General features: G+C 35.8%; 1 protein-coding gene across 6 annotated transcripts in view; it reads right to left on the reverse strand.

Moving 5' to 3' along the window:
- The window catches only part of js (jiangshi), a 273,171-nt gene that overhangs the window by 64,706 nt on the left and 180,660 nt on the right, over positions 1–27,805 (reverse strand). The window lies entirely within an intron of this gene.

Raw genomic sequence — 27,805 nt, forward strand, 5'->3', positions numbered from 1 at the left:
ATCAAAACCGAAGGTACCTGCGAGAGAAACACTGGCATTGACAAAACCTAATGGACGCAAAAAACCGAAGCAACGAATTTTCCAGAGAGAATGTGAGGGTAGTTTCAAGCCAGATCGCACTACTGTTGTGAAACGTGGGAACGATACTGATTATGTGAAGCCAATCCGTCAAGCGCAAGCTCTACGAAGTAGTTCATTGGCCCAGCAACAGAGTGCGCGGGAGCGATCCAGGATAATGAGTAGTAAGATGAAACGCAGGTACGAAATAGGAAAATAAATCGGAAGGTTTCCGAGAGGGAAATTTGGTATTGCTATACAACCTTCACCGGCGGAAAGGTGTTCCATCCAAATATCGGTGCAGTTGGGAAGGCCCGTACAGAGTTGTGAAGACGATCAGTGATGTCATCTACCGCATACAAGCAATTGGAAAATCAAGAAATAGAAGAGTGGTACATTTGGCGATGCTAGCAGCGTTTAGATCGAGAGATGGAGGGCAGTGTTACGAATATTAGGAAAACTAAAGCTGGAGACATTGGTGCTTTATCGGTAACCGTATCGGTAACCTTTTAACAGCTGATTCGACCAACCTTATGAGAATCAATGCAATCAGTTATTGGTGCCGCTAAGGTCGCAACCGTATCGTAGCCAACCAATTGGGTTTTGGTTTACCGTCGTAACGATAAACAGCTGATTACGTTAGGGATACGGATACAGCGATACGACATACGGCATCAATAACTCCGGCTATATGATTACTGATTATGTGAAGCCAATCCGTCAAGCGCAAGCTCTACGAAGTAGTTCATTGGCCCAGCAACAGAGTGAGCGGGAGCGATCCAGGATAATGAGTAGTAAAATGAAACGCAGGTACGACAAGGAAAATAAATCGGAAGGTTTCCGAGAGGGAAATTTGGTATTGCTATACAACCCTCACCGGCGCAAAGGTGTTCCATCCAAATATCGGTGCAGTTGGGAAGGCCCGTACAGAGTTGTGAAGACGATCAGTGATGTCATCTACCGCATACAAGCAATTGGGGAAATCAAGAAATAGAAGAGTGGTACATTTGGCGATGCTAGCAGCGTTTAGATCGAGAGATGGAGGGCAGTGTTACGAATATTAGGAAAACTAAAGCTGGAGACATTGGTGCTTTATCGGTAACCGTATCGGTAACCTTTTAACAGCTGATTCGACCAACCTTATGAGAATCAATGCAATCAATTATTGGTGCCGCTAAGGTCGCCACCGTATCGTAGCCAACCAATTGGGTTTTGGTTTACCGTCGTAACGATAAACAGCTGATTACGTTAGGGATACGGATACAGCGATACGACATACGGCACCAATAACTACGGCTTAAGGGGTGCTGCTATCTCTAAGCCGATGCTAAACAGCGATATCATACACATCCATAGATCAATCATTATGTATCTACATAAACGAAACAATAATTGCGTCTACACATATTTACTATGTACGTATACGAGCAGCTGAGAAGCAAGGCACAACTACATGCATATATCTGAGATACTCCTGAAAGTATGCAATGAGAGAAGCTATAAAATCGTGCAATTGTAGTTACAGCTGAGAAATTTGAGAGCTCATAGACCACTAGTAAATTCTGGAAATGCAAGCGCCTAGAAAATGCGAACGTTGAAATCAGAGAGTATAAAAGGCAGCAAATGTAGAGGCGCTGGAATTCCGTTTGATTTGAGCTATCAAGCAGTTTGGATTAAAACGCTATCTAGCGAGCCATAGCAGTATTATTTTGAAAGTCAGTTTAATTTAAGCTATCAGTTTGGTTATCAAGCCAACAAGTTGTAAAGTATAAGTGTTATTGTGAAGTACTTTAATAAAGGCCATTTTTCCATTATTCAATATTGGAGTTATTTATTCAACAGTTTAGTGATGCGAACTTAGCAAAAGGGCAAATAAGGGGATTTGCAAGCAAATTCGCTACAATATGTTAAATTGGCTTTGTATAAAACAGTGCATAGGTTACCTTACATTGGAATTTATTCATCATGTGAAATTAGGAATACTTCAGAAGTATCTGGGCAACAAAATACATTTTAATCACGAGATTCACAACTATGAAACTAGAAGCAATAAAAATATAAGACTGCCTAGGGTAAGAACTAAGTTCGCTAAGAAGACTTTAGAATATATAGGTTATAAAATGTATAATGAATTACCAAATGAGATAAAAGGCTTTGAAAATATTAATATGTTTAAAGAAAAATTATTTTTATACTTTAAATCACTAAATTTGTAATGAACTTTTTCTTTTTTAATATAAACTACGTCTTAAAGACCGTGAATAATTAAACAAACAAAAAATTTAAATTACTGCCCCATTTTAAGAGGTAGAGGCTTCAAATTTCACCGAATGCTTACGTATAGAGCATTCATTGTTGTCGGAAACATTTGTATAGATCGGTAATATATATAGTTTATATCTCATACAACCGATTGTACAGATAAGAAACTTTTCGTAACTTCTGCCCCATTTAAACAGCTAGAAGCTTCAAATTTGACCAAATGCCTACGTATATAGCATATATTGTTCTCTGAAAAATTATAGAGATCGGTGGTATATATAGAATATACCCCATGTAAACTCTCATTTTCCTCTTTTTTACGACTATAGCCTTCAAATTTCATCAAATACTTACACTTACATCATATATTGTTGAAATAAGTTATTCGTGGTCATATTTTTTACATGCAGACCACAAAAAAAGTGAAACTTTGCATCCTTACACAAAGTACCTAACTATTTTTTTATCTTATATTTACATATCCCAAAAATCGCATCTTTTCACTATATATTTCTTATCTTCTAAAGCCGATTATTTGGATATTACGAATGGGATAAGATTATTGTTCAGCCCCATTACTGAAAGGTATGAAGTCTTCGTCACAGCCGAAGACAGTCCCGTCCTTACTTGTTAATATTCACTTTAAAACCATTTGCTTTTTAGCCTCTTTATTTTCAGTGCAATAAAACTGGAGAGGTTGAGCAGAGGTGGTAAGCAAATCTCTGCCCCATCACGTTTATAAAGTTCTTTATGGATGCGGGTGCCAGTTTATACAGTGGAATTTAATAGAAACAAAAAATACTAGTTTGAAAATCAATTATAAAGTTAATGTGTTACTAAAGAAAGATAATTCATTCTCCATTTGTTATGAAATGCTTGAATAAAATATATAATTAAAGTTAATATGCAAAACTATGTATTAAAAAAATGGCATATCAAAACTCAACATATATACTTACACAAGTGACTGGATTGGAATTTACTTATTATTTGATAATATATGCTTGTAAAATCTAATACGGAAGTCAGGAATTTCACAAACGATAGCATCATGCAGGAAATTTTAGTTTATTCACAAAGACTTGATAATATATTTCTCACGATTTTCTTACGTAACGTGAAATGGAAAAGGGCATAACGTTGCATCTTAAGAGGTGATAAATAGTTAATTTTCAGCAGGCAAAATTTTCACACCTTCAAAAAATATTTCTCGTCCCTGAGTGTCATTAGCCGAGTTCATTCATATATATAAGGAAATATTCGAAGCTAGAAGTATAATGGCTTTGCGATGAAGATTGATATAAGGTGCTTGGAAGCATTTTTCTGACAACGAAAAGAGTAAAGGAAAATATTTGTCTTCTCTGCCAAATGTAAGAAAATGTGGCGAAATCCTATCCAATATAGTTAGAAGCCTCTGATAGTCTGTGGCTTACTCAAAGACGTCACCACCGTTGATATCCATTACTCCGTAAAATTCGCGCACTAACCCAGCACAACTTCGATCTGGACACTGCAATCGGTTGAAAATGCCTTGAGTGATCGAGCCTATTGATCGGGGTGAAGCAATTTTTACAACAACAGCAATTAAAAGCGTCAGTATAAGGATGGGATTCAAGGTGTTGTTAAGGGCAATACAAAACTTTATAACTTTACAGCTTCTCTAAACTAATTGTCAACCTCCCCTACTTGTTACAAATACAAATTTTTCATACGCATATTTAGCAGGCGATGCTCTGGCGACCCATGTTCGTCATAGAATTAAATGATGGTGCGGGATTGCCTACGAACTCCAAAGTGGTCATGTTAAATCGTTTCCGCGATGGTCGGGCTAATACCTTAAGGATGCATATTTGTTTGTTTGTCGTTTTATACTATTTTCACACACACGGCTTATTGAATAATAAAGGCAGTTTTCTACATTAAGGCTCTTATGAGCTCAATCTTCCCTACAAAATTCGAATCTATAATTATTTCGTTAGTGACTAATCGAATGCCTAATGAAATCAAAAGCCCAATGCAACTCTGTTGGCAGCGTTCAGTTTCTTAGTTTTTGGTGTATTCAGTGCCAAAAAATGTCATTTGTCAAAGTAAATGTCATTGTCTTCATATAGCATTGTCATTTTATTCGCTTGACATTTCATCCTTCATACTAATCGAGCAACTACTTCTGTGTGAAAGCAAAAAATTTACGATTTCATTAGAAGGTGAAATGAGATCATTCAGTTTCTGTGTGAAAACAGTATTAAATTGCTTCCATTCATTTATTTGAATGAAAGACTACCTTGGCCTGGCTTACTTAGAAGCTATAACGCCATAACTAATTCTTGTTTTATGAAATCTTTCAGATGTCTAGCTAAGTTTCTTTAACAGAAGTTTGATGTCTTCAGATTGCTGTACAGTTGCTCCACAAACACACAGGTAATACACTAAGGCCAGAACCATGTGTGTTGGTTTCTGCGTAATTGGTGCCACTATATATTTAGATATATTCTGATTTGATGGTTTACTCCAAGTACGATAAATGCTTTTAATACAAACTTTGGTCCCTTCGATTCCCGCACTCTGTCCGCCATTTTATTCTCAAGCACATGAATAGCGTCCTTTTATAGCACGCATTTGAGTTGTGGGGAAAAACGAACTTGACGCGACGACGTTACAAAACGAAGTGAGGATGCATATTTTCGTAACGTGGTAAACATGTGGGTCCCGTCCCTCCAATTTGTAGGAAAAATTAAAACGAGCACGACGCAAATTGAAAGAGATGATCGGCCTAAAATCTCTTCGGTGGTTACCACGCCCTGCAACAACAACAACAACTTCTAATTGTCGGCTTCTTCCTGGCGGGTTAAAGATGTGGACCGATTTAAAATTTCATTTTTATCGGCAACCGTTACATAACAAATCGATAGCACGGCGATAACTAATTGGTAGCTATCGAATAAAAGAAATCGATAACTTTTCGACGTCAAATCAATCGATATTTGATAACAAATCAAATAATTTATCAACAATTTTTGTTGTTATATCAGCCTACTGACTTGTAAGATTGCGGGTTCGAGCTCAAAGTCTAACAATAAATATTTTATCTTATTATTGTTATGATAGATTGTTTCTTAAATGAAATTTTTGTTTAAATTTGAACAGAATAAAGATATTATGAAGATAAACAAACAAGCACTGTGATAGCTGATATAGCAGCGGCGCCTAAACGTTGCCGCTGAAGGAATTTAGCAGTTCCCGAAATGGATCTATACAACAAGCTTTGGCAGTTGTCTAAATTGTTTCTTTATTCTATTCTAAGTTAAACAAATTTTTAATTTAAGAAAAAATGTATCATAACGATAATAAAATAAAATAATTATTGTTAGGCCTTCATTCGATTCGAAGCCGTGATAAATAATTTATCGATAACAAACCGATAAAACGCTGTTAAAAAATTGGCAATACTCCGATACGGCAATAACAAATTGAAAATCCATAACTTCTTGATAACATACTGAAACGTTTTGGATAACAAATCGATAACTAATTGATAACAAATCTATAGTTCGTTTAAAACAACTCGTTAACTTTTTCAAAAACAAGTCAATAACTTTTCGATAGATAATCGATCATTTTTCGATAGATAAAAAATCAGTAATATTGATTTACTTTGTTAACAATTGCAAATTCCTAACTCGTCTATACCCCGTCGATAACATACCAGTAACAAACGTTAGCTCATCGATAACCATCCGTTAACAATTCGGTAAAATAGTGATAGCACGCCGTACGGCCTTTACGGCCGCTTCGATTTTGGTTTCCGTTGTACTAGAGATATACGTCGCTATCGATTTTCGTCCTTTGTCAAAAATATCGGCGCGTCGGCGGCGGCGTTTGGCGCGTTACCATATTTCCAACTCATTTACGACTGTCTAGGATATTTATTGTTCATTTCGAAAATTGGTCCAATATGGTCGAAAGGGGTATGTAGGCGCCATTTGCCATGATCAACAATAAGCCAGCATTAATGCTAATCGTCAAAACTGTGCCACGAGAGTCATGACTATTAGCAGATAATTGGTAGGAACCGTAAGTCGCCTTTACGTGTGACCAGCATGGAGCCACAAATGATTTAAAAAAATCGTGCCGACGACGAGTATTAGAGTTAGCCAGAACGTCTTCTTCGGTGAAACTACGCTACAAAAGTGTGACCATTTTAAGTATTTCTCCCTCCCTCCTCAAGCAGCTAGTACTGAAATTTTTTTAATGAGTCACGAGATTCTGAGGCAAAAACCCCGGTCGAAACGTTGATTTCCTTAAACATATATAAAGAAAACATTTCCAAAAATTATTTTTTTAAATTTTCGTATTACAAGCCTCCCATCCTCATCTACAACTTTATGATATTAGTAGTATGTTTCCATATTCATTAGTTGTGGCTTTGAAGTACAGCCATTTAGTGCAGAGATTTACGCCGATAAATTTGTCGGCGCGCCGGCCCCTCCTCCACCGCCGGTATATAATAGAGCCTACGCCGCCTCCGCAAATAAAGTGATAGGCGTAAACCTCTACTTTATACCCCTTCCTTCTTTTGATTTAAAACAACATCGCTTTAACTCCTTTTACGCCACTAATAATTCGGTGTTGTTTTCTAATATCTCACTAAATTGATTTATTGGAAGCCACATATCATGGTGGAATCACCAGGTGACGTAAATAAAAAAAGACAGAAGATGTACGCTATCTGAAACGGTAGTGATGTATTTTCGTCGGTCAGAAGAGGGTAACATTTTTACCCGCTTTGAAAAAATAGGAGTAGAAGAATAAATACCTTGTTATGAAAGCCATTACCGAAATTGGTTTTTTCAACATATCAGTGTAGATTTGGCAAATATCCGTGTACCTGTAATTCTGTCACAGCTACTGAAATATCACAGTACATTTCAGCGGCAGCTTACAAGGAATATTCGTGACTGATTGCCTGTGAGAGCATTATTTCCCGTTACCAATCACAGACTCAAACATAAGTCTCTCATCACTGGAACAAATCGCTTCTATGTTATGAACCAATACAATGAGCAAGTTACTTAAGCTGCGACTGAATAACAGTAGATGTCCCAAAAAATAACGCAGAGTTTATTACTCGCAACACAATTCGCAGGAAAAATATAAAACTAATTTTTGTTGGCGGTATTTGTTTTGCTGTGACTGAGAGGTCACAATCACAGATAAAATTATTCCTCAAAAATCACGGGATCGGCCAACATTATATCCATTATATCAGTGCCACCTAACCCCAATGCAAAATTAAATACAAAGGACTAGTGCGAGTCAACATTACATTTAGGATTGAATAAAAATAAAAAATTCAATTTGGCCACGTTAACTGACCTCAATTTCAAATGCAATTGAAACCTTCATTGAAAACCCGGTCATAAAAGAAACATGTGTTATTATATAAAGTACATATTTGCGTCAGTTATTTAGTTGAACTTTGCTGCCTTTGGAAGAATTTAATGGGTTTCGGGTTCGATGAAAAGTTTTACAGTCACACTTGGAAGTGATCGTGACAGTCTTAAATGTATTTCCGTCCCTTAAAATTCATTGACATATTCATCTGCTTTATTGATTTGTCGGTGAGAGTCGAGATTAAAACATTTGCTCTTCTAATATATAAAAACAAATTTAATCAGAAGATGTCTTAAAAATGCATGACAGTTGAATTCATGATGTATTACGTATGTTACTAAGTTATTATTACCAAAATATATCAGGGGTAGACTAGCCCAGCTGCATTCGGGCTAGAACCATAAGATACTGTTCCGAAGCGAGATGGATTCATATATTCTAAATTACAGTCCTTAAGTGTAACATTCCTCTCATCTTAGTGTTCTGAGTTTTAGGGCCAAACAGCAGTAGTGAGTTACAATTTTTTGTATATTTAGAATACCACTGTTTAGGCGAAGGTTTTGAAAATAAGGTACAATACGACAATTTTGGGGTTCTTGTTGGAATGAGAAAAACATTATTCTTCGAAAGCCTTCAGTAGTACTGTACAGGGGAATATCCTTGGTTGAATATGACGTGAAGAGTTTGAATGACGTGAATAGTTTGTTTTAACAAAGACCTGTTTCCATTTTTTTGGAAAAAATTAAACATATGTATATAATGATAATATCAAAAATATGGAAGTATTAGTTTAGCACGGCCTTACTTATGGAAGCCAACATCAAAGATACTCTAAATGACGAATTTATGTAATTAAATCCAGTAAAGGTCCATCGATATTCACCTAATAGTTTGTAAAAAAGGACTAAGGTGACACATTTTACTCCTGAAAAATGCAAAAAGCAACACTTTTTCGGGGACAACATTGGTGATAGCCGAATGACAGAACCATGGTTCAACTATGTACAGGTTGGCTCATCTATAAAGCAACAAAATATGTCTGTTCAAATTGTCAAAATCATGTGTTGGCGTTGGTGCGAATGGTATGGAATGAAAAACATAAAACTTAGCAGTTTTTGTATGTGTAAGTAAAATGTTGCCAACGTGTTGGTTTCATTTTAAGTTTGCCATCTCCTTTTGACAATCCCTTCGACCATGCAATGACATAAATAAAATCAGCTGATGAGATGAGCCAACCTGTACATAATTGAACCTTGGACAGAACAAAGAAGAATTTAGAGCGAGACAATTGGCGGCTTAATTCACCTGGTTATTCCACATGGCCACATATCAGTTTTTCAATCGATTTTGTTTTAAAATACTAGTTTTGCAAATAAAATTTAATCTCAGCTATGAAGATAGATTGGACTCGCCTAGTAAATACAAAAAGTAATTAATTCAAACGAAATCAAAATTAATTTTTTGTTAATGCTCAATGAATTGAAAAGAAGCTTGGAACATCGCGTGACGTAAAATCAAAAAAACCAACTTTTAGAAGATAATTAAATTTAAAAAATAACAAATTTTTTACTTGTCAATTAAACAGTTAAGTTAATCCATTTGATTTTTTAATTTGTACTTTTTTTACTAAAATCGTTTAAAACGCGTGGCAATGGTTTATCAGCTGACACCTACTTCCATTTCCCTGACAATCCGCCCACAAATAATTAATGACACTCGTATTTTTTTGCTCATTTAGAATTAAAAAATCGTCATTAGCTGGTGCTTCAAAACCAATAATTGCGGTATTCATTAACCTGTATATGGGGTATTCCATCCCATTTCGACCAATTTTGAACCCGATCCCTTTAGAATTGGCTGAAAGTTTTTCTTCTTTTTCTAGCTTACGAAAGACGTTTTTCAGAATTTTTTCCAATTTTTTCATCCAACTCAAAAAAAGTAATGAATTTAAAAAAAAAAACGGTGTTTTTTTCAAAATGCTATAACTTTTTCAAAAATTTACCGTTTGGGATCTTTTTTTTTTATATTGGTTTTTAAATGTACTTTTCGGAAAAAATACAAAAAAATTTAAAAAAAATTTTTTTTTCAATTAAATAAAAAATAATAATAATAATAATCGGCCCACTCCGGGATTAGTGGGGATGATTGCAGAATTGATTGAAGTTTTTTACTAGAAAAAAAATGGGGAAATTCGAAAAATCTCGAAAAACTGAAAAATTACAAAAAAAAAAAACTTTAAAAATGTTTTTGTATTTTTTCCGAAAAGTACATTTAAAAACAAATTAAAAAAAAAAAAAAGATCCCAAACGGTCAATTTTTGAAAAAGTTATAGCATTTTGAAAACAAAAACGGTGTTTTTATAAAAATTCATAACTTTTTTTGAGTTGGATGAAAAAATTCTGAAAAACGTCTTTCGTAAGCTAGAAAAAGAAGAAAAACTTTCAGCCAATTCTAAAGGGATCGGGTTCAAAATTGGTCGAAATGGGATGGAATACCCCATATATAAATGCTATAACACTTAATAAGTAGCTAGAACAGAACTTTAGCCGCTTTAGTATTATGGCAGTAAGAACAATAAAGAAAGACATAAAACAAAAAATACTCAACTAACTACTGGTTAAAGTTAATGCAGCAGATGTACGAAAAATGATTGGGCTTCTACTGTAGTTAGAATATTTACTGAAATTGAGATATTACTTAGATAGAGACGAGTACCGCCAGGTAATGGGTATTGACAAAAAAAAACAGCCATATTGTGTAAAGCAGTGGTGGCCAAACCAATACAGTCACATCTCATTTAAATTAGTTTCTCTGCACTGTTTAGCAAAACATTCTCAGAAAATTTGTAAAAGAGTATTGGAGTGTAGGTGTGGGGCCTATCACACTAACTCTCTCATTACGTATCTATTTACTATGATTACGAAGCCTGTCTGTATTAAAAATCAATGCAAAACTACTAATTATCAAATGGCGGTCAGCAGCTTCGCAAAGATAGGGAAGAATGTCTCCGCGCCATACGAAACCAAACGGGTTATCACAAAAGGTAATCCTTTATCGTCCGACTTCTCTTCCAATTTCCGTCGCGCTCCTTTTAATTTTTCCTACAAATTGGTGGAAAGGGATCTACATGTTTTATGCCGACTGCGAACGTCATCTGCAAGCCACTGAAAAGGTTTTTATGGCAGAAATACACTCGGAGTGTTTGATAAATCACCGCTGAAGGGCCACCTCGCTTAGAAAAACTTTCTTTTAATTGAAAAAACTGGTTTCTCAAATTTTGATTTTGCTTTCCCCGGGACGTGAACCCAGGATCTCCGGTGCTGGTGTACGGTGGTGATTTTGATATCATGAAGGCCTTCGTCCATCGAGGATCCAGCTTTAACAACGAAAATAATGTCAGCTTATATATTTAACGGAGAAAACCATTTGCTTAAAAGTGCTACTTTGGTCTAAGAAGAGTAAAGTCCTCCGTCGACGAAGTAAAATCGTGTTAACCACTGCAATGTGACTAAGTGCCTCGGAATAGCTTGAGCGCCATTGTATGTTACTGGTAATACTGTGTGAACGGACTACTTGATCCCGTGCCTGCGTTTCGTTTGGGTGGTTAAGAGGTGGCAGAAGAGAATTGGCAAACGAGGCGAAAGTCGTGCAAGGGGTAGAGGCTGTGGTATACTGTGCTCATCTGGAAAAGCAGATGCCAAAACCACTTTACTTTGTGTGTGGAGCAGAACAATGTATATTTTCAAACACTCTATATTGTTCGACTTCACCGGTGAAAATAATTAAGATACATCAAGCTAAATGGCTGCGATGTGATGGAAATTGACGTAACTAGACCGATCATGTTGCGATAGATGGGGACGACATGTCTACAGTGGTACAGTGGATCTGGTAAAATATCTAGTTTTGAACTAGAAGAATAATATTAATCAGAATCATTAGTAGATCACCTTCAATCTCTATTGTATGCTTCCAACTGTATTACCTTTTCAATAGTTCTGAAGAAGACATTTATATCACTAGTAAATGAATTCCTACAGGGTATACCTTTGAAAGCACAAGTCAAAGGGGCGGAATGCAAAAGCAGTTAAGGCAGATCCTGCCTGCCAAAAAAATAGTAGCAGAATGACACGAATGGTTGTGTAGTGTAACCCCTTCACGGAGTTGCCAGTGCAATTTATAGCTTCTCCGACCCAACTGTCAACGCCAACTACAGGAGGCGAATGCTATTCCAAATATGAAACTTAAAGCCAAGCGCTCTTTTACTTTTTTCCTACAAAATGCCGGGACGGGATTTAAATGTTTTATGACGACTCCGAAAGGCAGCTGCAAGTCAGATGAACTCTCGCTGAGAAGATTTTCATGGCAGATTATCATGCTGAACCACTGCCGAAGGGCGACTTCTAAAAAACCTTTTTTCCGATTGAATATTTTTTGTGTCTTTGCACGGGTTTTGAACCCAGGACCATCGGTGTGGGAGGCCGACCGGTCTCCATCCACACCATGGGTGAACGTAGCTTATCCATATTTAGTAAGAGAGGCTTTTGTGACCCAACTTCGTCTCGAAAAGGGAGAGTGGCTTCTATTTCCAAAACGTACAGGATCAATACCCGACAAAAGACCGTCAGCGTCGATAATACTTATCAAAACCTTCGGGGAGTGTCTTTATCCCCAAAATGTGCGTCGAAAGCGAACTTTTCCATCACCGGGAGGAATTCTTATAGAAACACGCGACGATGTAACACATGTCTAGAGGGTGCTCTTGAACAAAGTCAGCAGTGAAGCGCCCAGTGCATATACTAATCCCGATCCCACAATCTGATAATGGATTGCGACAAACTGCGCCAACTCTCGTTGAATGAATGATTTTAGCATTGCAAATAAGTGCCTGTGAAGCATTTTATGTGAAAGATTGAAAGCTTACCGTGGACCTTTGAAAGTTTCGAAAAAGTCCATGAAAAAAGGAATATGTCGCTTTGACCGAATTTTGTTTCTACGCAGGTCAGTGAAAATGTGGAAGGACCGCTTCGAGCCGATCAAAACTAAAAGTAGAAAGTCATTGTTATATTACGTTGCTTTAGAAACTTCAAAGCGCACCACCACGACCAAAGCGTGTATGTAAGTCAGGCATTAGATTTCCTACTTTAAAACTAATTTGTAATAAATCTTGCAAAATCCAGAAATAAGATTTGGCGCGAATTTTCAGCACGAAATTTGACACGAGTAACAGATGTCTGATACTATCCCAACGTCTTGGCAGAAGAAAGTTCTTGGACTAGGCAATTGACTACCAAAATTAGTCGGGAATTAAACAAAATACTTCAGTATGTACTCGTAGTTAGTCGTGTCGGAACACAACTTTTTTCAAGACATTATAGCAATAACACAAAAGATATTGGTTCGGCCCTCACTGCTCTTAACATTTGCAACAAAAAAAAATAAAAGACCTATAATTACAAGAGCTTACGGTGTCTAACTAATAATGTACCTACATGGTGGGATATTGTGTTGCATGTAGTCAACAACAATAAGACAAGCCAAAACATAATAAGAATCAATTGCTGGTTTTTGCTGAGAATCATTGGTACACTTGTACCAAGTATTCTTGACCACAATAGTAGACAAACTGAATTGCTGTAGCAGAAAATTTGACAAAGAACTTCGAAGCTGCAGCCCAAGTTATTCTATGAATGCCTGAATAATGTAAGTTCAACTCTGTTTGTTAGTTAAACTACACTTAAACTTATTCTTATACTAAGTTTACTTTAACTGAAGTTTAAGCTGAGCTTAAGCGATCGATCTGACAGGGTAAAACTCTAGTTGACCTATCAGCTAATTGCGTTCTTTCGCAATGTCGTCGAACATACCCAACAGGAATTTATGCTTGAGTATCATTAGAGCTCATGTTGATAATTGGCATACTTACATATAAAATCTCAAGAGTTGTTTCGAAATAGTCGCTCAACTTGATTATCAAGTAGAGTTCTCAGCAAAAAATGGATTTTTTATAAAGCAAAAAATGCTGGTACTTAAATTGTTGAAAAAATGTGGTTCTCAAACTGGACTCAAATATAAGATTTTAATACTACAGTATTTTCAAGAAAATAAAATAAAACGTACAATTTACATATATTTAATTGATAACGTTTAATTACTGTAACCAACCGGGTGTTTATTTCCCACAGTAAACAGCTATTTGCTTTTGGTGATACCCCCTTGGCAAACATTTTTTTTCAATTCCACCTCTACTCGATATCGAACGTAAGAAATGAACTGGAGAAATGTGTTGGATATTCATTTGAGAACTGTACATTTCTCAAAGGGTGTACAATAATATGAGATTGACTTTGAAGGGCAACTATAAATTTTACAAAATATGTATCTCAAAGGATGGAAAGTGATTGGAGAATAATGTTGGATATTAACTTAAGAACTATCAGGTTTAAGAATAATTAGAGAATGATATTGTATATGAACTCAAGAGCTATATATCCCTCCGATAGTTTTTGGCGTCTGGCCAGACGAGAAGGCTTTATTTTCGTGAATAACTTTTACCCACCCGATCATGAAAATCTTTAGTGCATTTTTAAGTTTAGAGGCTGTCTTTATAATAATTTTTTGTACCAAAGTTGATTATGTCACATTTTAGCGTTGTCGTCTGGCTAGACCAACATATTTTAAAGCCTATAAGAGCTCATAGCTCGTATTCATTTCAAAATTTATCAATAAAAATTCAAATTTATATCTGGGTAATCCTAGTGTGCGATAAGTTTTCTTCAAAATTTAAATAAAAATTAAAATATTTGTGGATAAAGTTCAAAGTGTAAAATTTCGTCTGGCCAGACGACAACGCTAATATGTGTTGAATTTATTCACCGCTAATCGGAGGGATATATATATATATATGTATGTAAACAAAATCCAGCTGTTGTATCTACAAATTATCTAGACAACAAAATACAAATGCTGCCGGACCAGAAAAGCCTACCCCAAAGGCGGCCTTAAACTGTGACTGAAAATCTACTCAGTATTTTAACTGCAGTTTAAATTAGGCTTAAATTTAAGCAAATTTAGTTCAAGCTTAGCTTAATCAACTACTGAAAAACTGGGCCTTAATATAAAACTAGCGAGGCAACTCCTTCATATTGGGCTTAAATCCTACATAGAATCGAAGAGAATTAGCTCAAAAATCACTAAAGTAATTTCATACTTTTTTCAGCTTTCGAAATTTAACACCAACCGATCCATAAAACGAATTTAATTAAAGCTCCACAGCTTACTAAGAAAATTCTTGATAACTTGCTTCTTTTAGCCTTTTTCTGGTTGATCGCTATTCATATCTCGGTATGTGATGTGCAACGCTAAGCAAAGAAGTACTTAAATGAAATTAATCAACAAAGAGGAAATTCCAAATCAGATGTATGTACAAGAAAAAAAAATATTGTTTTAAACAAAATTTATATAAAAGCGGAAGACTTATACTAAAATAGCCAAAACAGCCGTAAGCCGTAAGTATTAAAATAGTTAAAAAAGTAATCATTGCGCGCTAATGCTCTAACTAGTCGTAAAGCTGCTAAATAAAATTCTCAGGGTTTTTAGTATAATGTGTTAGAGATTTAATTTAATTTATAAATCAAAAACGAACAAACAAATAATAATGATTAATCATATTAGACCAGAGTTGCTAAGGGGCTTAGTAGAAGAGGCATTTAAGTTTCGATAATTTAAGAAAATATTATACAATTAAGCTTAGGCACTAAGTAAAGGCTTATAAATATTTGAAACACGATATCATTCAATTTAAATGCAAACTAATAATCAAGAACATTTTTAATTACCAGTTAAGAAGATAAACTTTTATTTGAGTTCTTACAAAACTTATAAATGTGTGTAAATAAATTTAGTGAGCCATATAAGATTGTATCAGCATTTTTTTTTAATAGCGCTGGATGCGTATATGACAACATGTGGTTTCAATTTAGAGGTACTGTCTGGAATGATGGCAAGATCAATGTCCATATTTGGGGTCAAGACATCCCACTTAACTTAAAATTACTGATTCAAGACGGAGTAAGTTGACTCTGCTATACGCTAGAAGGAGATTGGTGGAAAAACTTGGGGTTGGTCCATTTTGTTTAGTTGATTTTCCAACAGAATGATTAATTGATGTAAATTGAATGATTTTCCTTCATCTCTTGTCAAATTTGGTCTTGAGACAAACCGGTTTCTTCTTCAATTTTCTGCTTTCAGAACGAAGCAACGTCTCGAAACCAAATTTGATAAGGATTGAAGAAAAATTAGTCCAATATACATCAATCTCATCAATATGTGTTCCTCAATTCAAGAACCTTCGACAATTATCTGGATATGGGAAGTTAAGGACACAAAGTGTAATATGGTTGGTGGTTATTCAATTATTTTACCCAAACAGATCAGTTGATCAAAAATAACTCCACCTTTTTGGACTTTTATATTTAAATATAAAGAAATTTGTTAAAATGCGTATTAATAAGCCAAAGGTACCTTTTAAAGTTATCGGTTTGATATCCATTTGTAATCGGCGCGATATCGACGAAGTGTCGACTAGTTCACAATTTCTTTTCTAAAAGTCACCGACGAAAATGTATATGGGGTATTCCATCCCATTTCGACCAATATTGAACACGACCCCTTTAGAATAGGCTGAAAGTTTTTCTTCTTTTTCTAGCTTACGAAAGACGTTTTTCAGAAATTTTTTAAATTTTTTCATCCAACTCAAAAAAAGTTATGAATTAAAAAAAAAACACCGTTTTTTTTTTCAAAATGCTATAACTTTTTCAAAAATTGACCGTTTGGGATCTTTTTTTTTTTAAATTTTTTTTAAATGTACTTTTCGAAAAAATACAAAAAATTTTTAAAGTTTTTTTTCAATTAAATAAAAAAAAAAAAAAAAAAAAAATCGGCCCACTCCGGGATTAGTGAGGATGATTACACAATTGATTGCAGTTTTTATGAGAAAAAAAAAAAAAGGTTTTTCCTAATCGGTTCATTTAATTTCCTTATCCCTTTCATTCTTCCCGCTATTTCTCTTAATCTTCCCGCTCTTGTTCTTATCCAGGGCTAACTCTCCTTATTGCTCTTAATCTTCTCCTTATTCTTAAACTTCCTGTTAACCTCTTTTTACTACTTCGTCTCAAACCATTACCCTTATTCTTACTTTCACTCTCACACTCCCTCTTCCTCTTGTTCTTTTTACTTTTCCGACCGCCCTCCGACTTTCTATACATTTTCTTCCCATTTCCATTGTTTTCTCCTCTCTTTTTTTCATGTCCCCGTTTCCAATCTGAAGATATTCCCAGTTTGGTTTTTTCCGCACATTACATTACTTACGTAGTAAAAAAGTAGCAAATTAGTAGTATAAATTTTCACTCCTAGTACTTTAAAATTCGTGATCGCACTATGAGGGCCTTCAAATTTTTGCTGTTGCATTACTGTCTTCACGTGTCTGGTTTTATTGCGTCAAGTTTAACTATTTTAAGCAAAAGGTTAACAATGTTTCAAATATCTATTTGTTTTTGAAAGGTTACAGATTTTTTACAGAAAAATTATCGATCTGGTATCGATTACTATAGTTTTTCGATAACTTTCCGATAACTACTCGATAACTTGCCGATAAAAAATTAATGTTTTTCTATTTGATAAAAAGTCGATATATCTTCTACAACAAATCTATAAGTTTACGATACAAAAGGAATAACTTTTGATTTTTTATCGCAAATACATCAATCTGTTATTGAAAAGCTAAGAAATGTTTATCGAAAAGATTTCAGTTTACTATAGACTTGTCATCGATAGCTCGTTAACATTTTGACAAAAAACCGACAACTTTCCGATAAATATTCGTGAACAAATAGATAACTAGTTAATAACAAATCGAAATTTTTTCGATAAGGAATCGGTGTCATTTCGATAATTATTAAATTTTTCGATTAACACGCCGACAACAAACCGATAATAATTATATTCAATAACTTTTCCCACTCATAAATGAATTTCTCCGAGCTCTACCAAAACGGTAAAAAAGTAAACCTGAAGTTATCACGAAATAATCGCTAAAAATTATCTCGAAAGGGCTCTGCAAAGATACCATAATGTTTCCGTAATGAACTCAAAATAGTACCGCATAGCCTCCAGTACCTAATTAAAATAGATTTAGTTCAATGACAAGAAACTTTGTCATCTAGTAAGTCATGTTTGAATGATTTATGTCTTCTTCTTATGATTTGATTTATCATCCTTTTTTTTATTTTTTTAGGTCACATGCAATTCGAGCTCCACGCGCAAAAAACCCTAGCTGTTAAACCTTTGTTAGACCTCTGGCAGTTTGACCTGTTGTCTATCTTTTCGCTGCTCTCATTTATACGTAAATACATAAAAACACTAACAGTTGCTCCTATTGCTATTTATATTTGGTGGTAGATAAATATTTTTTGTTGTTTAATGGCCCTTAACCTTAATACTAAAAATTTGATTATGACCTACAGTAGTTTTACATGAACTCACTCACACGACATAGAAAAACAAACAAACAATTGTTCTTGCAATATTTGTAAGATCCCATACAGAGTACAGTTGGGGTGCGAGATCACATTTGAGTGTAAAACAGCAAGAAAACTTATCAAATTACTCACAATCAAAAGTTTATTTGTTAATTGTTGCAAAAATAAGAAGTAAATAATAAGAATATTTAAGAATTTGCAACAACTACGATAGCTGTGTCTACAATAACAACAATATCACTTATGTCAGCTAAAAACATATCTAAATGAACTATAATAAATTAATGAGTTCCGCGCCCCAGGGCCACTTAGCTTGACTCTACGTAAGTTCAATTCAATGCACCTTTTATTAAAGTCAACTACATATGTTAGTAAATTCTATGATGAGAATGTATATGTATTTATGTCAGGAGCGTAGTCAGGTGGGGGTAAAGGGGGGCATCATGCACCGGGCGCAACTCATAGGGGGCTACAAATGCCCGCAAAGCAGAACTTCCTGGATAATTCGTATTTTTTTTTATAACTTATTTCTGGAAAATATTGAAATCTGGAGAAAGTTTTCTGTACTAAAAAATGCATGCATATATCTGGAACACTTGCGACAGGTTGTGGAATAATTAAAAGCATATATCACTGTCAAAAGTGAATCTGAAACACGAAGGAGCGCCAGAATACAAGCGGATAGCTTTATCGCCGATGGGCTAGAGAATGTAGTAGAACACTTAGAACAATTAGCAGAGAACACTAACACCACAAGTGACAAGTGCGATTCGGAAACGAAATATCAAAGCCAAGAAGAATTAAACAAGGGGTGCCTCAGGGTGGTGTCCTATCCCCACTTTTGTTAATTTTTACATATCAAAATTACATTCGTCACCAGAAGGAGTTGCTATCGTTTCTTACGCCGATGACTGCACAATAATGGCCCAAGGATCGATGAGCTTTGCAACAGAATAAACAGCTACCTCCCTGATCTCTCCAGTGTTTTCGCCTCGCGTAACCTAGCATTATCACCGACTAAATCATCCGCGACCCTATTTACAACTTGGACGTCCCAAATGTCGACCATTTTGAACATCCACGTCGATGGCACTACGCTACCGACTGTCCTACACCCCAAAACCTTGGGTGTGACGTTTGATAAGGATCTACATTTTGGTGAGCACGCAGCGGCAATTGTTCCGAAAATCCAGAGCCGTAATAAAATCCTCAAATCCCTTGCTGGCAGTACTTGGAAAAAACACAAACAAACGCTCATTACCACATACTAGGCAATTGGCCAGCCGTTTGCGTGTTACGCGTCCCCTATATGGTCCCCAAGCCTAAAAACTACCCACTGGAAGAAGCTACAGGCCTGCCAAAATACTGTGCTCAGAACAGCCACGGGCTGTCTTCCCAGAACACCATCTACATAATGAGGCGAGAATACTTCCCATCAAGGAGAGAAATGAGATGCTAACCAAACAGTTCCTGTTGAATACCCAGAAACCTGGGCATCCCAACAGACATCTGATTGATGAGCCAGCACTGCCTTAAGGAGTCATCTCCGTAAGCATTTTGAGGAAATACGGCACCTGAGAACTCAGCCGTGTGAAGCAAAAAAACACAAGCAGGTCCTTGGTGAACTCAACGAACAGGCGTCGGACCTTTATGCCAGGAATTGCCCGGTGAATCCAGTACTTGGGGAACAGTACCCAAAACTTGCGGAAGAGGAACGCATACACCCCAGGGAAACGCGAGTCACTCTGGCTCAACTTCGTTCTGGATACTGTAACAGGTTAAACTTTTACATATCCAGAATCAACCCCGACATACAAAATGTATGCCCCGCTTGAAATGTGTCCCCACATGACGCCAACCATCTCTTTAATTGTAATGTGGAACCAACGCCTCTAACACCCCTTTCATTATGGTCCACCCCTGTCGAAACAGCAAGATTCCTTGGACTCCCGTTCGAGGATATTGATGACAATTTGTGATCGGTCGCAGCTATTAGGTGGGGCGAAACATTGCTACAACAACAACAACAACCACAAGTGACACCAGAAGTGAAGCTACAATTCTACTGCAAAATATGTATACAAAATTTTAGTTTCATAACATTGTTTCATTTCTGGTATGAAATCTTAAGGAGGATTGATCATATGCAGCTTTTATTACAAAATCCGGTGATGAATTTTAGAGAAGCGTATCATGATCTTAAATCATTAGCGAATGAACTATCCGAAATTCGAGACACTCTCCGTGAATACGCAATAGAAAACGGGAAGTCGCTTTGTGAAAAATGTGATATTGGTACAGTAAAACTTGTAAGAAGGTGCCGCAAAATGGCCAGAGAATCGCCTAGAGAAAACAACAAGAAATACGTACAAGATTTACACGACTAAGTGACCTTAACTTTAAATTTTGATTTCTCCTAGACGTTGGAAATTTGTTAAACAAGAATAATAACGACTTAGAAAGAAATTGTAAGAACTTGGGTGAATTTTATAATACAGGTTTCAATGGAACAGAACTTTTTATCGAAATATGGGACCGCAAAATATTACTTCGCAATAGAAAAGAAATTGAACCTAAAACGCGTTAGAATTACTTTTATAATCTCGTATGGATAAGATGTTTTTCCAAACTTGCGAGTGGCACTTCAGATACTCTTGACTATATCAGTATCAAATAGCGCCAAAAATATATTTCGGCCCGGGCGCAAGAAAACCTCATTACGCCACTCTTTTATATACATACATGTGTTTATAACATGAATTTTCGCTTGATAAAAAAATAAATAAAACTTATTAACTTTTTTAGAAAAATAACGTACAAATAAATTTGCGTCATAAAACAACTAGAGAGCAGATCGAAAAACATGAATTTGGCAACTGAACTCCCGATAACGGTCCATTTATTCGTTTAAATAAGTTTCTTCAATATTTATTAGTTACAGCCATGACGCAATAAAACCAGACAGGTGAAGTAGTATAACCACAAAAGTTTGACGGCACTCATAATCCGGCTATGAACTATAAAGCAGTAGGGGAAGGACTTTTTTACAACCATAGTAATGAATGGGCGGAAAAAATCGAAAGAAAAGAGGGGAAATGGAAAGAAAATGTAAGGGAAGTTGGAGGGAGGGCGGAAAACACCGTTCTAAAATCCAGCACCACCGGCCTCAATTCAAGCTCTTCATAGTCTTACTTTTTTGTTCTTGAAAAACGAACGACCTGTTCTCTAAACAACAACCTTGATCTTGAACTGACAACCATTTTCTTGAAAAGAGGACGGCTGGTATTAAAATATGAGCAAATGTTCTATTAGTGAGAACGATGTTCTTAAATTAAGTTCAAGAAAAAAGAAACGGTTTAATTCGTGTGCACTAGAGATATACGCCACGGATTTTGGTCGTTTTTCGCACGCTGGCGTCCGGCGCGTTACTATATTTTCTACTCGTTTAAGACTGTTTATTACTAATTGCGAAATTTAACTCTTTCAAAAATTATTTAAAATAAGTAAGCAGGGCTAAGTTCGGGTGTAACCGAACATTACATACTCAGCTGAGAGCTTTGGAGACAAATGTTGGAGATATTAAATTTTTTGTTAAAATTTTACTTAAATTTTTTTTTTTAAGTGGGCGTGTTCGTCTTCCGATTTTGCTAATTTTTATTTAGAACACATATAGTAATAGGAGTAACGTTCCTGCCAAATTTCATCATGATATCTTCAACGACTGCATAATTACAGCTTACAAAACTTTAAAATTACCTTTTTTAAAAGTGGGCGGTGCCACGCTCATTCTCCAAAATTTTACTAATGTGCTATTCTGCGTCATAAGTTCAACCCCCCTACCAAGTTTCATCGCTTTATCCGTCTTTGGTAATGAATTATCGCAATTTTCCGGTTTTTCGAAATTTTCGATATCGAAAAGGTGGGCGTGGTTATAGTCCGATTTTGTTCATTTTAAATAACGATCTGAGATGAGTGCCCAGCGACTTACATACCAAATGTCATTAAGATACCTCAAAATTTAATCAAGTTATCGTGTTTACGGACAGACGGACGGACATGGCTAAATGAATTTCTTTTTCCGCCCAGATCATTTTGATATATATATATGTCTACATCTATCTCGATTAGTTTATGCCGTTACGGGGTACCGTTATACGAACAAAATTAGTATACTCTGTGAGCTCCGCTCAGCTGAGTATAAAAATAAAAGCACAATAATTGAGTCCCAATGAAACCTGATCCAGATACCGATAAAAATTTAAATACAACAACAATGCTGTGATTCTGATATCCCTGATCAATTTCGTATCAACAGGAAAATGTTTGACAACATACACGCTTTACTTGGCAGCACTTACAGACATTGCACTAGGGCATCCTATATTTAACAAATGTTTTTCACTTGACAACCCATACATTTTCACTTTAAGTCTGAAAACAAATTATTAAGGCCTTAAAATAATTGCATTATATTCATTTTAAATCATGACAGAAAAAGTATATATGAAGGGCTTAGAACCAAAAGGATCTAAGTAACATCGACGTTGAATTGAGATAATTAAGGTTAATGTAAATTACTTATTGTAAATTCTGGGTAAATGCGTTTGAAATGATTCCTGTCTAAATGAATGCAGGTTAGTCAACTAATTCAAAGGATGTTTACTGCAGATGGAAAATAACTGTAAATTTCCAAAAATCATTGCAAAAATTTCCAAAAATTGTTGCAATAAAATTTCGAACGTTGATTGCTCGGCCAAAAGAACATGTAGAATTTTTTCGAGTATGCAATTTTGTAGCCCGTTTAATTTTAGTATAATAAAGTGCTAAACTTAAGTTCGTAGAATGTATCGCTGATTTTTGGCAATTTTTTTTTTTTTCTTACGAGGATAAGGACTATTTTCCATATAAAAAAAATTACGTTAAAAAATTCTTATGGGGTATAACTCAAGAAAAAAATTGCCAAAAATTAGGGAAATTTTTTACAAAACTAAGATTAATTTACTTACTGGCTTCAAAACTGCATACTTGAAAAAATTCTGCATGTTCTTTTGGCCGAGCAATTAAATTTTATTGCTTGGAGGAGTGCACTTAGATCCTTTTGGCTCCAATCATTAATGCAATAAAATTTAGTACGTTTTTGGACTGGCAAATATATGGCACTAAAATGTCCAAAATGGCTTGGATAGCATTGTCAACAAATATACACTATATTAAATATACAAATATGGGTATAACTCAATTTAAAAACAAGTAAGGAAGGTTAAGTTCGGCTGTAACCGAACATTACATACTCAGTTGAGAGCTATGGTGACAACATAGGGGAAAATAACCATGTAGGAAAATGAACCGAGGTAAACCCTGAAATGTGTTTGTATGACATGTGTATCAAATGAAAGGCATTAAAGAGTATTTTATGAGGGAGTGGGCCATAGTTCTATAGGTGGACGCCATTTAGGAATATCGCCATAAAGGTGGATCAGGGTTGACTCTAGAATTTGTTTGCAGGATATGGGTATCAAAAGAAAGGTATTAATGAGGGTTTTAACCTTCATGTGCCCGGGATATAAAACTTACGTACACGGTCGGAAGTCTACATTTGTAGCAAGTATGTAACTGCATGTAAAACCACGATAATGTTTAGATAAAAATACTTGTATGGTGATTATTTGACGTGTACGTGTGTAGCAACGATTTTATTTAAAAATATTGAATTCAGGTAATAGTTTTAAGCCAAAAAATGTATAAGTTTTCAGGAACTGAACAGCATTTTCGCAAAGTATATGTTTCGGCATGACCATCGCACACTACTTTTTTACACCAACTACAGATTTTGCGTGTACTTTTACGATTTCACAGTGTTGACAACGGGGATATGCTGGTTGTTTATCGCTGGAAATATCAGATAAAATGGATAAATCACCTTCAGAGTGGCAGCAAAGGAACCGTCTAGTGCCATTTCGATAGCTTTACGTGTTTGGATGTGTCCCACCACCCGCGGAACTTTAGAGAGTTGTTCCATTGCTGGCATAAAAAGCTGCTTGGACGAGCTCCGCAAGAACTTTCGCCGCGCATCTGTACGACGGTCATATGGATTAGTTTCCTAGTAAATTATGAATGGTGCAAGTTCAATTATACATATCTAGCATGTTATAAAACATGGCCAAGGGCAATGCAAAGTTTCGCGTTTCGTTGAATATGCAGAAAGCATTTTATCCATTCCGTCGACGCCTCCTTTGTTTGTATTGTAATAAAGGATATATTGTGAGCTTGTTTTTATTCTCAACTACAATTGAATCTGTCAAAGGTGTACTGGAAAGTATAATGGATGCTCTGCCTTTTTGGGGACGTAAGATACCAAGGAAAACTTTCCATCGAGAAACCCGAAAATGTTAGGCTCTTCTGCTCGATTGCGGTCAGCCTTCATTTCATTTGGTACAAAAGTCTTATTTTGGCGAACAGTACAAAGAAGAGCAAGACCTTTGGACATTGAATACTTACCCAAGTTTAGCGATAAGAAAAAATTGTCACAAATTATAGTCCTTCCTGTGTTCTCCCAATGGAATACAAACCTTTGCACAACACCTTCTCCTACGTTGGTTGCTCGATTAGTATTTGAGTTCTTTCCCATATATATCTCAATTTTGAGTGGATAGGACGATTCATATAATATTTTGTATATATTTTATATAATGACTACAAATGTAGACTACCGGCTGCAAGATGAAGTTTTTTTCAAATAGGGCCTGGGGGTCAGGCAAATAATAGTTCCAGTGATATTATGATCTTAATCGACTCAGAATTGATAATTAGGAAGCTACTGAAAACCTCGGGCATTGTTGTTTCGGAACTTTTTGTTTTATTTGACTTTTTTCTCCAAATTGCTACAAATGTAAAATACCGGGCACATGAAGGTTAAAAGGGAGTGGTGGTAGTTGTATAGGTGGTCGCCTTTTCGATATATAGCCATGAAGGTGGACCAGGGGTGACTTTAGAATGCGTTTGTACAATATTTATCAAATGAAAGGTTTTAATTAGTATTTTAAAAGGGAGTGGGCCTTAGTTCTATAGGTGGAAGCCATTTCGAAATGTCGCCATAAAGGTATTAATGAGAGTTTTAAAAGGAAGTGGTGGTAGTTGTATATGTGAAGGCGTTTTCCAGATATCGACCAAAATGTGGACCAGGGTGACCCAGAACATCATCTGTTGGATACCGCTAATTTATTATACTCAGTTGAGCAGAGCTCACAGAGTATATTAACTTTGATTGGATAACGGTTGGTTGTACAGGTATAAAGGAATCGAGATAGATATAGACTTCCATATATCAAAATCATCAGTATCGAAAAAAAATTTCATTGAGCCATGTCCGTCCGTCCGTCCGTCTGTCCCTTAACACGATAACTTGAGTAAATTTCGAGGTATCTTGATGAAATTTGGTATGTAGGTTCCTGGGCACTCATCTCAGATCGCTATTTAAAATGAACGAAATTGGACCATAACCACGCCCACTTTTTTGATATCGAAAATTTCGAAAAATCGAAAAAGTGCGATAATTCATTACCAAACACGGATAAAGCGATGAAACTTGGTAGGTGGGTTGAACTTATGACGCAGAATAGAAAACTAGTAAAATTTTGGACAACGGGACTGGCACCGCCCACTTTTAAAAGAGTGTATTGTCAAAGTTTTGCAAGCTGTAATTTGGCAGTCGTTGGATAACATGATGAAATTTGGCAGGAACGTTACTTCTATTACTATATATGTACTAAATAAAAATTAGCAAAATCGGAGTACGAACACGCCCACTTTTAAAAAAGAAATTTTTTAAAGTCAAATTTAAACAAAAATTTAATATCTTTACAGTATATAAGTAAATTATGTCAGCATTCAACTCCAGTAATGAAATGGGTCAACAAAATAAAAATATAAAAGAAAATTTCAAAATGGGCGTGTCTCCGCCCTTTTTCATTTAATTTGTCTAGAATACTTTTATTGCCATAAATTAAACAAAAATTTACCAATCCATCTGAAATTTGGTAGGGGCATAGACTCTATGACGATAACTGTTTTCTGTGAAAATGGGCGAAATCGGTTTAAGCCACGCCCATTTTTATACACAGTCGACCGTCTGTCCTTAGGCTCGGCCATTAACACGATAACTTGAGCAAAAACCGATATATCTTTACAAAACTTAGTTCACGTACTTATCTGAACTCGCTTTATCTTGCTTGAAAAAAATGCCATAATTCTATACCAAATATGAAAAAAGGGATGAAACATGGTAATTGGATTGGTCTATTGACGCAAAATATAACTTTAGAAAAAACTTTGTAAAACGGGTGTGACACCTACCATATTAAGTAGAAGAAAATGAAAAAGGGCTGCAGGGCGAAATCAAAACCCCTTGCAATTTTGGCAGAAATACTGTTCGTGGTATTACATATATAAATAAATTAGCAGTACCCGACAGATTATGTTCTGGGTCACCCTGATCCACATTTTGTTCGATATCTCGAAAACGCCTTCACATATATACTTAAGGGCCACTCCCTTTTAAAACCCTCATTAATTCCTTTAATTTGGTACACATATCGTACAAACGCATTCTAGAGTCACCCCTGGTCCACCTTTATGGCGATATTTCGAAAAGGCATCCCCCTATAGAACTAAGACCCACTCCCTTTTAAAATACTCATGAACACCTTTCATTTGATACCCATATCGTACAAACACATTCTACAGTCACCCCTGGCCCACGTTTATGGCGATATCCAGAAAAGGCTTCCACCTATAGAACTAAGGACCACTCCCTGTTAAAATACTCATTAACAACTTTCATTTGACACCCATATCGTACAAACGCATTCTAGAGTCACCCCTGGTCCACGTTTATGGCGATATCTCGAAAAGGCGGCCACCTATAGAACTAAGGCCCACACCTTTTTAAATAATCATTAATCCATTTCATTTGATACCCATGTCATACAAACACATTCCAGGGTTACCCTAGGTTCACTTTCCTCCATGGTGATTTTCCCTTTTTTGTCTCCAAAGTTCTCAGCTGAGTATGTAATGTTCGGTTACATCCGAACTTAGCCTTCCTTACTTGTTTATATATGTAATGCCTGCCAAGATTTCAAGGGTTTTTTATTTCGCCCTGCAGAACTTTTTCATTTTCTTCTACTTAATATGGTAGGTGTCACACCTATTTTACAAAGTTTTTTTCTAACGTTATATTTCGCGTCAATAAACCAATCCAATTACCATGTTTCATCCCTTTTTTAGTATTTGGTATAGAATTATGGCATTTTTTTCATTTTTCGTAATTTTCGATATGGAAAAAGTGGGCGTGGTCATAGTCGGAATTCGTTCATTTTTTATACCAAGATAAAGTGAGTTCAGATAAGTACGTGAACTAAGTTCAGTAAAGATATGTCGATTTTTGCTCAAGTTATCGTGTTAACGGCCGAGCGGAAGGACAGACGGACGACTGTGTATAAAAACTGGGCGTGGCTTCAACCGTTTTCGCCCATTTTCACAGAAAACAGTTAGCGTCA

The sequence above is a fragment of the Eurosta solidaginis genome, chromosome 1, assembly GCF_040869045.1.
Source record: "Eurosta solidaginis isolate ZX-2024a chromosome 1, ASM4086904v1, whole genome shotgun sequence".
NCBI lineage: Eukaryota > Metazoa > Arthropoda > Insecta > Diptera > Tephritidae > Eurosta > Eurosta solidaginis.